At 48.7% G+C, this 12942-nt stretch overlaps 1 protein-coding gene across 1 annotated transcript in view; it reads right to left on the reverse strand.

Annotated features, from left to right (window-relative positions):
- Positions 1 to 12942, reverse strand: part of LOC142290214 (bone morphogenetic protein 8A-like) — a 167598-nt gene that overhangs the window by 24650 nt on the left and 130006 nt on the right. The window lies entirely within an intron of this gene.

Below are 12942 nucleotides of genomic sequence, written 5' to 3' on the forward strand. Positions count from 1 at the left end.
CCGCTCCCGGCTGGATGTGGCCTAAGGAGCCGTGCCCGCAGACGCTGGCCCGTGGGATCTATGGGCCCTGGCGGTGACCTCTTATCCCTAATCGGTGGGCTGTTGTCTTCTATGAGAGACTTTGGGTGGAACAGGACCTCTAGTCCTGGCCTCAATCTGTGAATTAAGCAGCTCCATTAGGTTCTAGTCCTGGCTTCAGGGTCCAAGTATCCCCCTTTGTGCTACGGTTTCCGGGTCGGTTCCCCTTGTCGGTTAGCGGCAGGCTACAACCCTGGCCTGGTCCACCTCGGTTCCACCGAGCCGTCTTCCCGTCTCCTGCTGACGGAGGCCACCGTCTGCCTCCTAGCCAAGGCACCAGGGCTCATACCCTGGCACCATTGAACTTGGACTTGACTGCTGGAGCTACCCCTAGCTCCAGCCCACACTCCTCTCCAAACCGAACTCTAAGACACACTGAATTACTTTCCCGCCCCCGGGCTGTCTGGACCCCTGGGTGGGCATGTCCCAACTGCCTGGCCACGCCCACTGGTGTGTCTATCTCTCCCTAAGGGGGTTGGCTAGGGTTTACTGGTTGGCTGTGTGTTTCCTAATGAGGGAAGGTGTTATGTATGGGCCTATTTGTGACTACCTGGTTTTGCCAGGGCGTCACACTTCTATTACACAGTGTGTGGAAAATGGACATCACGCAGATGGCCTCCGAGTGCTGTCTGATTTTTTTTTTTATGAATCCATAGATTTGCATTGGCAAGTTTGATCCAACACTGTACTTTTGTGCAGACCACTCGGTCTGAGGAAAAAACTCTGAAGTGAACTACTCCATGGATTGTACTTGTATGGGAAAAACTGACATGTGAAGGAGCCTTTATTGTTAGCAGGGCTGACTTCACTGTAGCAGTGTTGCAGCCAATCAGTAAGCTCAGTGGCTCTGGCATCTAATTGGACAGAGCCTCTGGACTCACCTATTGGCTACAGCGCTATTGATGTGATTTCAGTGTTACAGACAATGAACGGAATTTTGTTTACTTACCGTAAATTCCTTTTCTTCTAGCTCTAATTGGGAGACCCAGACAATTGGGTGTATAGGCTATGCCTCCGGAGGCAGCACAAAGTATTACACTCAAAAGTGTTAAGCCCCTCCCCTTCTGCCTATACACCCCCCGTGCTCCCACGGGCTCATCAGTTTTGGTGCAAAAGCAAGAAGGAGGAAATATAATTACAAACTGGTTTAAAATAACTTCAATCCGAAGGAACATCGGAGAACTGAAACCATTCAACATGAACAACATGTGTAAAAAAACAGGGGCGGGTGCTGGGTCTCCCAATTAGAGCTAGAAGAAAAGGAATTTACGGTAAGTAAACAAAATTCCGTTCTTCTTTTTCGCTCTATTGGGAGACCCAGACAATTGGGGACGTCCAAAAGCAGTCCCTGGGTGGGTAGAATAATACCTCGTAAGAGAGCCGTAAAACGGCCCTTTCCTACAGGTGGGCAACCACCGCCTGAAGGACTCGTCTACCTAGGCTGGCATCCGCCGCAGCATAGGTATGCACCTGATAGTGTTTCGTGAAAGTGTGCAGGCTCGACCAGGTAGCCGCCTGACACACCTGCTGAGCCGCAGCCTGGTGCCTCAAAGCCCAGGACGCGCCCACGGCTCTGGTAGAATGGGCCTTCAGCCCTGAGGGAACCAGAAGCCCAGCCGAACGGTAAGCTTCGATAATTGGCTCCTTGATCCACCGAGCCAGGGTTGATTTGGAAGCCTGTGACCCTTTACGCTGGCCAGCGACAAGGACAAAGAGTGCATCCGAGCGGCGCAGGGGCGCCGTACGAGAAATGTAGAATCTGAGTGCTCTCACCAGATCTAACAAGTGCAAATCCTTTTCACATTGGTGAACTGGATGAGGATAAAAAGAAGGTAAGGAGATATCCTGATTGAGATGAAAGGGGGATACAACCTTAGGGAGAAATTCCGGAACCGGACGTAGAACCACCTTGTCCTGGTGAAACACCAGAAAAGGGGCTTTGCATGACAACGCTGCTAGCTCAGACACTCTCCGAAGAGAGGTGACTGCTACTAGGAAGACCACCTTCTGCGAAAGGCGTGAGAGAGAGATATCTCTCATTGGCTCGAATGGTGGTTTCTGAAGAACCATCAGCACCCTGTTCAGATCCCAGGGTTCTAACGGCCGCTTGTAAGGTGGAACGATGTGACAAACTCCCTGCAGGAACGTGCGTACCTGTGGAAGTCTAGCTAGGCGCTTCTGGAAAAACACCGAGAGCGCAGAAACTTGTCCCTTAAGGGAGCCAAGCGACAAACCCTTTTCCAGTCCAGATTGAAGGAAGGACAGAAAAGTAGGTAATGCAAATGGCCAGGGAGAAAAACCCTGAGCAGAGCACCATGACAGAAAAATTTTCCACGTCCTGTGATAGATCTTGGCGGACGTTGGTTTCCTAGCCTGTCTCATAGTGGCAATGACATCCTGAGATAATCCTGAAGACGCTAGGATCCAGGACTCAATGGCCACGCAGTCAGGTTGAGGGCCGCAGAATTCAGATGGAAAAACGGCCCTTGAGACAGCAAGTCTGTTCGGTCTGGTAGTGCCCACGGTTGGCCGACCGTGAGATGCCACAGATCCGGGTACCACGACCTCCTCGGCCAGTCTGGAGCGACGAGGATGGCGCGGCGGCAGTCGGCCCTGATCTTGCGTAACACTCTGGGCAACAGTGCCAGCGGAGGAAACACATACGGGAGCTGAAACTGCGACCAATCCTGAACTAAGGCGTCTGCCGCCAGAGCTCTGGGGTCTTGAGACCGTGCCATGAACATTGGTACCTTGTTGTTGTGCCGGGACGCCATGAGGTCGACGTCCGGCACCCCCCAGCGGCAACAGATCTCCTGAAACACGTCCGGGTGAAGGGACCATTCCCCTGCGTCCATGCCCTGGTGACTGAGATAATCTGCTTCCCAGTTTTCCACGCCTGGGATGTGAACTGCGGATATGGTGGAGGACGTGGCTTCCACCCACATCAAGATCCGCCGGACTTCCTGGAAGGCTTGACGACTGCGTGTGCCGCCTTGGTGATTGATGTATGCCACCGCTGTGGAATTGTCCGACTGAATTCGGATCTGCTTGCCTGCCAGCCACTGCTGGAACGCTTTCAGGGCAAGATACACTGCCCGAATTTCCAGAACATTGATCTGAAGCGAGGACTCTTGCCGGGTCCACGTACCCTGAGTCCTGTGGTGGAGAAAAACCGCTCCCCATCCTGACAGACTCGCGTCTGTCGTAACTACTTCCCAGGATGGGGGAAGGAAGGATTTCCCCTTCGATAATGAAGTGGGAAGAAGCCACCACCGAAGGGAGGCTTTGGTCGCCTGAGAGAGGGAGACGTTCCTGTCGAGGGACGTCGGCTTCCTGTCCCATTTGCGTAGGATGTCCCATTGAAGGGGACGCAGGTGAAACTGCGCGAAAGGAACTGCCTCCATTGCTGCCACCATCTTCCCCAAGAAGTGCATGAGGCGCCTCAAGGGGTGTGACTGGCCTTGAATGAGAGACTGTACCCCTTTCTGTAGTGACTGCTGTTTGATCAGCGGAAGCTTCACTATCGCTGAGAGGGTATGAAACTCCATGCCAAGGTACGTCAGCGATTGGGCCGGTGTCAGATTTGACTTTGGAAAATTGATGATCCACCCGAAACTCTGGAGAGTCTCCAGGGTAACGTCGAGGCTGTGTTGGCATGCCTCTTGAGAGGGTGCCTTGATCAACAGATCGTCCAAGTACGGGATCACAGAATGACCCTGAGAATGGAGGACCGCTACTACAGTAGCCATAACCTTGGTGAAAACCCGTGGGGCTGTTGCCAGGCCGAATGGTAGTGCCACGAACTGCAGGTGTTCGTTTTCCATGGCGAAGCGCAAGAAGCGTTGGTGCTCTGGGGCAATCGGAACGTGGAGATAAGCATCCTTGATATCGATCGATGCAAGGAAATCTCCCTGTGACATTGAGGCGATGACGGAACGGAGGGATTCCATCCGGAACCGCCTGATCTTTACGTGTTTGTTGAGAAGTTTCAGGTCCAGGACAGGACGGAAGGACCCGTCCTTCTTTGGGACCACAAACAAGTTGGAGTAAAAACCGTGGCCCTGTTGCTGAAGAGGAACAGGGACCACCACTCCTTCTGCCTTCAGGGTGCCCAGCGCCTGCCGAAGAGCCTCGGCTCGCTCGGGAGGCGGAGAGGACCGGAAGAATCGAGTCGGGGGACGAGAGGTGAACTCTATCTTGTAACCGTGAGAGAGAATGTCTCTCACCCAGCGGTCTTTTATTTGTGGCAGCCAGGTGTCGCAAAAGCGGGAGAGCCTGCCACCGACCGAGGATGCTACTAGAGGAGGTAGAAAGTCATGAGGCAGCCGCTTTGTTAGCGGTGCTCCCAATGGCCTTTTTAGGACGTGACTTAGACCGCCATGCATCAGAGTTCCTTTGTTCTTTCTGAGACCTCTTGGACGAGGAGAAATGGGACCTGCCCGCGCCCCGAAAGGACCGAAACCTCGACTGCCCTCTCCTCTGTTGGGAGAGGTTCTGCTTGGGCTGGGGTAAGGATGTATCCTTTCCCTTGGATTGTTTGATGATCTCATCCAGGCGCTCGCCAAAGAGCCTGTCGCCAGAAATTGGCAAACCGGTTAAACGCTTTTTGGAAGCGGAATCTGCCTTCCACTCCCGTAGCCACAAGGCCCTGCGGACTACTACCGAATTGGCGGTCGCAACTGCCGTACGACTCACAGAGTCCAGGACAGCATTCATAGCGTAAGACGCAATTGCCGAGGTCTGGGAGGTAATGGAAGCCACTTGTGGCGCGGCCGCTTCAATTTTCGCTTGACCTGCTGATATAGCTTGTAGCGCCCATACGGCTGCGAATGCTGGGGCAAAAGAAGCTCCGATAGCTTCATAGATGGATTTCATCCAGAGCTCCATCTGCCTGTCAGTGGCATCTTTAAGCGAGGCCCCATCTTCCACTGCAAGTATGGATCTAGCCGCCAGTCTGGAGATTGGAGGATCCACTTTGGGACATTGAATCCAACCTTTAACCACTTCCGGGGGAAAAGGATAACGTGTATCCTTAAGGCGCTTAGAGAAACGCTTATCCGGACAAGCATGGTGATTCTGGATTGCCTCTCTGAAATCAGAGTGGTCTAGAAACATACTCTGTGTACGCTTGGGGAACCTGAAGCGAAATTTCTCCTGCTGAGAATCTGACTCCTCCGCCGGAGGGGCTGAGGGAAGAATATCCAGCAACTGATGAATGGATGCAATAAGATCATTCACTATGGCGTCCCCGTCTGGAGAATTAAGATTGAGAGCGCTCCCAGGATCAGAATCCTGATCAGCTGTCTCCGCATCATCAACCAGAGAATCCCCCCGCTGAGACCCTAAACAATATGATGTCGAGGGAAATTCTAAGCGGGCCCGCTTAGACGATCTGGGGCTAGGTTCTAAGTCCGAACCCTCCGTCTGGGATGTATGAGATACCCCGTGAGGACATTGTTGGTCCAACTGAGGGGGGTCAGGGAACAATGATTCAACAGAGTCCCTTTGCTGAGATACCGGTCTGGACTGCAAGGCTTCTAGTATCTTAGCCATAGTCTCAGAGAGTTGATCCTTAAAGGCTGCAAACTCAGTCCCCGTCACCTGGACATTGTCAACAGGTGGCTCCCCCTGGGCCCCTCTTAGCAGAGGATCCGGCTGAGGAAGTGTCACAGGGGTCGAACACTGTACACAATGAGGGTCAGTGGAACCTGCCGGTAGCTGGGTCTTACATGCGGCGCAGGCAACATAATAAGCCTGTGTTTTGGCACCCCTGCCTTTTGTGGGCGCCATGCTATAGTTTTCCCTGAGTAACACAATAGGGTATATAGCCAGAAAGAACTGTGCTCATACAGTGTAAATTATATACAGTACACAAATAATGTACCAATACAATACAGCACCATGGGGCTAGCACCACATGTGCTGCTTACCAGCCGCCTAAGCGGTTGTGAGGCCACCAGAGACCGTGTCTGGGTCTCCCATGAATATGTCCCTCTCTGCAGCGTCGGTGGAGCTGACAGGAATGGCTGCGGCGTCCTGACGAGCTGAGGAAGCTGTGGGCGTGGCCTGGAAAGAGCGCGAAACGGGCGCTCACACTGTGCACAGTGAGGGGAGTGGAGCATGTAAATCATACTCCAGCCCTCATTGCTGCTCGCTCCGTGCGGCGTCCCGCCCTTCCCCTCACAAAGCAAAAAACTGAGGAGCCCGTGGGAGCACGGGGGGTGTATAGGCAGAAGGGGAGGGGCTTAACACTTTTGAGTGTAATACTTTGTGCTGCCTCCGGAGGCATAGCCTATACACCCAATTGTCTGGGTCTCCCAATAGAGCGAAAAAGAAAACATACACCTGGAGCGATGGTGCAGACATAGTGCTGGACCCAGGAAGGGTGAGTAAAGCACACTTAATGAAAAGAAAAAAATTCTTACTGGAACTGGAAGATAGGGACTTTCCAAACCAGGAAACTCCTTAAAGAGTTTATCTCACAAAGGTAATTTTAATCAATAGATCTTGGAATAATAATAATTTCCACAATTGGATGTTTAAAAAACCAAAAAATGTTCCTGTGCTGAGATAATCTTATATATGTGCCCCTGCTATGTGCTGTGTAACGGCCGTGTCTGATCATACAGGGACATGGTCTGAACATACCACAATTCAGAAGGGGAGGACGCAAAAGAGTATAAAGTCAGGATAGCACAGGATCATAGCTTATACTTTTTGTGAGGTAAAATATTTCCCTCCCTGTTTTTAGAAAATGTTTTACTTCAAAGAAATGATTAATTGTGATCCCATGCCATAATGTCTATATACTTTATTATCTCCTCCCTGACCCAGGAGCTGTTTTACGATCAGACCATGTCCCTGTACGGTCAGACACGGCCATTACACAGCACATAGCAGGGGCACATATATAAGATTATCTCAACTCGGGAACATTTTTTTAAACACATCCAATTATATAAATTATTATTATTCCAAGATCTGTTGATTAAAATGAAGGTTATTAGTGTGAAAACCCCTTTAAGTTTATAAATCACTCACGAAAAAATGCATCTATACATGGGGAGCAGGTAAGTATGGGGGAGCTGCAGAAGCATTCCCCCTCAGTGTCTATGTAAGTGACTAAGGCTATGTGCGCACGTCGCGTAAAAACATGCAGTTACGCTGCGCTTTGTAGCGCAGCGTAACTGCATGCGTCCTGCGTCCCCTGCACAGTCTATGGAGACTGTGCAGGGGCCGTGCGCACGTGGCGTTTAAGAGCGCAGCGCTTCGGCTACTGCCGAAGCGCTGCGCAAAAAGAAGTGACATGTCACTTCTTTCCTGCGCTTTGCCGGCAGCTCCTGCTCTGTCTATGGCAGGAGCTGCAGGCAGAGCGCATGGAATCGGCGCTCACTACGGACATTTCTGCAGCGATCTAAAGCGCACATGTGCTCTTCAGATCGCTGCAGAAATTTCTGCAGGGCTTGTACGCAACGTGCGCACATAGCCTAAGATGTAAGAAGGGATGAGCAGTTTTGTACTAAAATCTCAGTGTATGTGTGACACTTGTGCTATGAGTGCAGGAACAGAGGAATTATGCCAAAGTCTCTTCAAAGGAAATAAATACAAAAAATACCAACAATTTACAGGTCAGACACTACATCTAATCAGCATTTTACAAAACAGGAGAACAAGGAGTGGAACATGCATGAAATAGATTGATTTATATATCAGACAAACATTTTAACATATCCAAGTGGCAAGAGTAGATATAATTTTTTTTTTTTGTGTAAAACAGGACAATATAACAATGAATGCACATAACCTGTGTATAGGTATAAATATATAAACTTATATTATGGCGGAAGGTGGGTAGGGCAGTTTCTAGGCATAGGCAGATCCCTGAGGAAGCAGTCTGGATTGTATGAGACATATTATGTAATGAAAGTGAAACGTACCTTGGGGTTCCTATCACTCTGGGAAAAGGTTTGTTGTGGGGCTGTTTTCTTTTAAACCGAACATGACTTAGATGTGGTCTCCTAAAAATCCCAATATAAGCATTGCCCTGTACTGGGAAATGTGATATTTCAGTGACTTTGTTTACATTGCATAGCCACTGTTAAGGCTACTTTCACACTTGCGTTCAGCGCATTCCGTCACTATGGAGAATAGAGCAGTCCGTTAACGCACTGCGCTATTCTCCATAGACTTGTATGGATGACGCACTGTAACGCAAGTGTCTGCGTTGCATCTGCTGGACGACGCAGCGTCGTTATTTTGACGCTGCGTCGGGCGGAAGGAATGCAGCATGTAACTTTTTTTGAGCAGCGCAATCCGTAGGATTTCACTGCGCATGCTCTTTTTTTTTTTTTTTAATCACAAACTTTATTTTTGTTGTCTCTCGGTGGCCGAAGCTGAGCACCCGCCCGCCGGCATGCCCGGCCGCCGGCAAGTGACAGCGCTCAGCTGAGCGCCCAAGTGACAGCGCTCAGCTGAGCGACCGGACGCCGGCAAGTGACAGCGCTCAGCTGAGCGACCACCCGCCGGCATGCCCGGCCGCCGGCAAGTGATAGAATTCAGCTGAGCGACCGCCCGCCGGCATGCCCGGCCGCCGGCAAGTGATAGAATTCAGCTGAGCGACCGGCCACCGGCATGCTCAGCCGCCGGCATGTCAGGGCGCTTAGCTGATTGCCCGGCCGCCGGCATGTGAGGGCGTTCAGCTGAGCGCTCGGCCGCCGGCTATTGAGAGCGATCGGCTGATCGTTCACAATAGTCGGCTGCCGGTAAACTGTAAAGAAGAAGAAAAAAAAAAAAGAAAGTTTTCCGTTGTTTTGTACGATCCGTAGCATTGCGTTGTGCCACTATATGCAACGCATCCGTTGCATCCGTCACACAACGCAATGCTACGGAAGCCGTCCAACGCAAGTGTGAAACTAGCCTAAAGGCTGCTTTACACCAGACAATCTATTGTGCGATAGATCGTCGGGGTCAAGGTTTTTGTGACGCAAATCCGGCAATGCTGGCGATGCCGACCTGTGTGACACCTCCTAGCGACGCAGTATCGCTCACAAATCGTGAGTCGTGTACTAGTCGCTAGGTTCCATAATATCGGTTCTGAAATCGGGCACCGGGGAGCGATGAACGCGTACCTGCCTCCCGCGTCAGCCGCCGGCTCTATGTGGAAGGAAGGAGGTGGGCGGGATGTTTACATCCTGCTCATCTCCGCCCCTCCGCTTCTATTGGCCGGCGGCCGTGTGACGTCGCTGTGACGCTGAACGTCCCTCCCACTCCAGGAAGTGGACGTTCGCCGCCCACAGCGTGGTCGCACGAGAGGTAAGTATGTGTGACGGGGGTTACCAACTTTGTGCGCCACGGGCAGCGATTTGCCCGTGACGCAAAAAGGACGGGGGCGGGTACGATCGATTCTGAAATCGCACAATCGGTCGTACCATGTAAAGCAGCCTTAAGTCTCTTGAGTTAAACTGTCCTACCCACCTTCAGCCCTAATATACAGTTAGGTCCAGAAATATTTGGACAGTGACACAAGTTTTGTTATTTTAGCTGTTTACAAAAACATGTTCAGAAATACAATTATATATATAATATGGGCTGAAAGTGCACACTCCCAGCTGCAATATGAGAGTTTTCACATCCAAATCGGAGAAAGGGTTTAGGAATCATAGCTCTGTAATGCATAGCCTCCTCTTTTTCAAGGGACCAAAAGTAATTGGACAAGGGACTCTAAGGGCTGCAATTAACTCTGAAGGCGTCTCCCTCGTTAACCTGTAATCAATGAAGTAGTTAAAAGGTCTGGGATTGATTACAGGTGTGTGGTTTTGCATTTGGAAGCTGTTGCTGTGACCAGACAACATGCGGTCTAAGAAACTCTCAATTGAGGTGAAGCAGAACATCCTGAGGCTGAAAAAAAAGAAAAAATCCATCAGAGAGATAGCAGACATGCTTGGAGTATCAAAATTAACAGTCGGGTACATTCTGAGAAAAAAGGAATTCACTGGTGAGCTTGGGAACTCAAAAAGGCCTGGGCGTCCACGGATGACAACAGTGGTGGATGATCGCCGCATACTTTCTTTGGTGAAGAAGAACCCGTTCACAACATCAACTGAAGTCCAGAACACTCTCAGTGAAGTAGGTGTATCTGTCTCAAAGTCAACAGTAAAGAGAAGACTCCATGAAAGTAAATACAAAGGGTTCACATCTAGATGCAAACCATTCATCAATTCCAAAAATAGACAGGCCAGAGTTAAATTTGCTGAAAAACACCTCATGAAGCCAGCTCAGTTCTGGAAAAGTATTCTATGGACAGATGAGACCAAGATCAACCTGTACCAGAATGATGGGAAGAAAAAAGTTTGGAGAAGAAAGGGAACGGCACATGATCCAAGGCACACCACATCCTCTGTAAAACATGGTGGAGGCAACGTGATGGCATGGGCATGCATGGCTTTCAATGGCACTGGGTCACTTGTGTTTATTGATGACATAACAGCAGACAAGAGTAGCCGGATGAATTCTGAAGTGTACCGGGATATACTTTCAGCCCAGATTCAGCCAAATGCCGCAAAGTTGATCGGACGACGCTTCATAGTACAGATGGACAATGACCCCAAGCATACAGCCAAAGCTACCCAGGAGTTCATGAGTGCAAAAAAGTGGAACATTCTGCAATGGCCAAGTCAATCACCAGATCTTAACCCAATTGAGCATGCATTTCACTTGCTCAACTCCAGACTTAAGACGGAAAGACCCACAAACAAGCAAGACCTGAAGGCTGCGGCTGTAAAGGCCTGGCGAAGCATTAAGAAGGAGGAAACCCAGCGTTTGGTGATGTCCATGGGTTCCAGACTTAAGGCAGTGATTGCCTCCAAAGGATTCGCAACAAAATATTGAAAATAAAAATATTTTGTTTGGGTTTGGTTTATTTGTCCAATTACTTTTGACCTCCTAAAATGTGGAGTGTTTGTAAAGAAATGTGTACAATTCCTACAATTTCTATCAGATATTTTTGTTCAAACCTTCAAATTAAACGTTACAATCTGCACTTGAATTCTGTTGTAGAGGTTTCATTTCAAATCCAATGTGGTGGCATGCAGAGCCCAACTCGCGAAAATTGTGTCACTGTCCAAATATTTCTGGACCTAACTGTAAGTTTATATATTTATGCCTATACACAGGTTGAAGTATTCATTATTATATTGTCCTGTTTTACACAAAACATTTTTTGGGGATATCTACTCTTGCTACTTGGATATAATAAAATGGTTGTCTGATATATAAATAAATCTATTCCATACATGTCACACTCCTTGTTCTCCTATTTTGTATACTGTTATGGAGTTTGTACATAAGTCCCGTTGGCAAATTCAGTTATGCACCAACTACGATTAGTCAGAATGGTGTTAGTGGATTTTTTGTTAATAATCTAATGAGCATTTACAGCTGCATAAGAAGGAAATGAGATATGGATCTTTTTTTTACATCATGAATATGACAGCATCTGCAAGAAGTTTTGTACATTATCCCTATATTTGCTTGGGTTTCCTCCCAGTACTCTTTTTTTTTTTTTCTCCCGGTACTCCTGTTTCCTACCGCTACTCCCGTTTTCTCTTACACTCCAAACACATACTGATAGGGAATATACAGGGTGGGCCATAAGCATGGATACACCTTGATAAAATGGAAGTGGTTGCTGATATCACCTTACCGTTCGTGGCCTATTAGTCCATGGGAGGGGCCAAACATTTGAGGCCATGTGACACCCATGGCGGCCATCTGCAAAGCCGCCATTTTGAATTCAACTTTACTTTTTTCCATCGGAAAGGGGTCATGTGGCACATCAAACACATTGAGAATTGCACAAGAAAAACAATGGTGTGCTCATTTTTAATGTAGCTTTATTCATTTTTGAGTTATTGTCACGTTTGTGACATGAAAAAATGACAGTAACCTCTCTTCTCCCACTCTTGACACACCGAGAGCAATACCGCTGAAGAAATGCTACCACAGGCCTCCTGTATCTGTTGTTTCAGGTACTCCACATCATTTGAGGCCATGTGACACCCATGGCGGCCATCTGCAAAGCCGCCATTTTGAATTCAACTTTACTTTTTTCCATCGGAAAGGGGTCATGTGGCACATCAAACACATAGAGAATTGAACAAGAAAAACAATGGTGTGCTCATTTTTAATGTAGCTTTATTCATTTTTGAGTTATTGTCACGTTTGTGACATGAAAAAATGACAGTAACCTCTCTTCTCCCACTCTTGACACACCGAGAGCAATACCGCTGAAGAAATGCTACCACAGGCCTCCTGTATCTGTTGTTTCAGGTACTCCACATCCTGGATCCTGGATCATGCGGTGTGTCAAGAGTGGGAGAAGAGAATCGTGTTGCCAATTCAACACAATGGGCAGCACTTTGAGCACATCCTTTAGTGGGTTACTGTCTTTTCCCCATGTCACAAACGTGTCAATAACTCAATAATGAATAAAACTACATTAAAAGTAAGCACACCATTGGTTGTCTTGTGCAATTCTCTATGTGTTTGATGTGTCACATGACCCCCTTCCCATTGAAAAAAGTAAAGTTGAATTCAAAGAATGGCGGCTTTGCAGATGGCCGCCATGGGCTTCACCCAGCCTCAAATGTTTGGCCTCTCCCATGCACTAATAGGCCACAAACGGTAAGGTGGTATCAGCAACCACTTCCATTTTATCAGGATGTATACATACTTATTGCCCCCCTGTAGATTGTGAGCCCCAATAGGGACAGTGATGATATCTAGTGTTGGGGAATATAATGGTGCAATATAAGTTAGTAAAATGAATAAATACATTTTTACAATGGACATCTGAAAGAAAGACCG

Source organism: Anomaloglossus baeobatrachus, chromosome 2 (genome assembly GCF_048569485.1).
Source record: "Anomaloglossus baeobatrachus isolate aAnoBae1 chromosome 2, aAnoBae1.hap1, whole genome shotgun sequence".
NCBI classification, from domain to species: Eukaryota; Metazoa; Chordata; class Amphibia; order Anura; family Aromobatidae; genus Anomaloglossus; species Anomaloglossus baeobatrachus.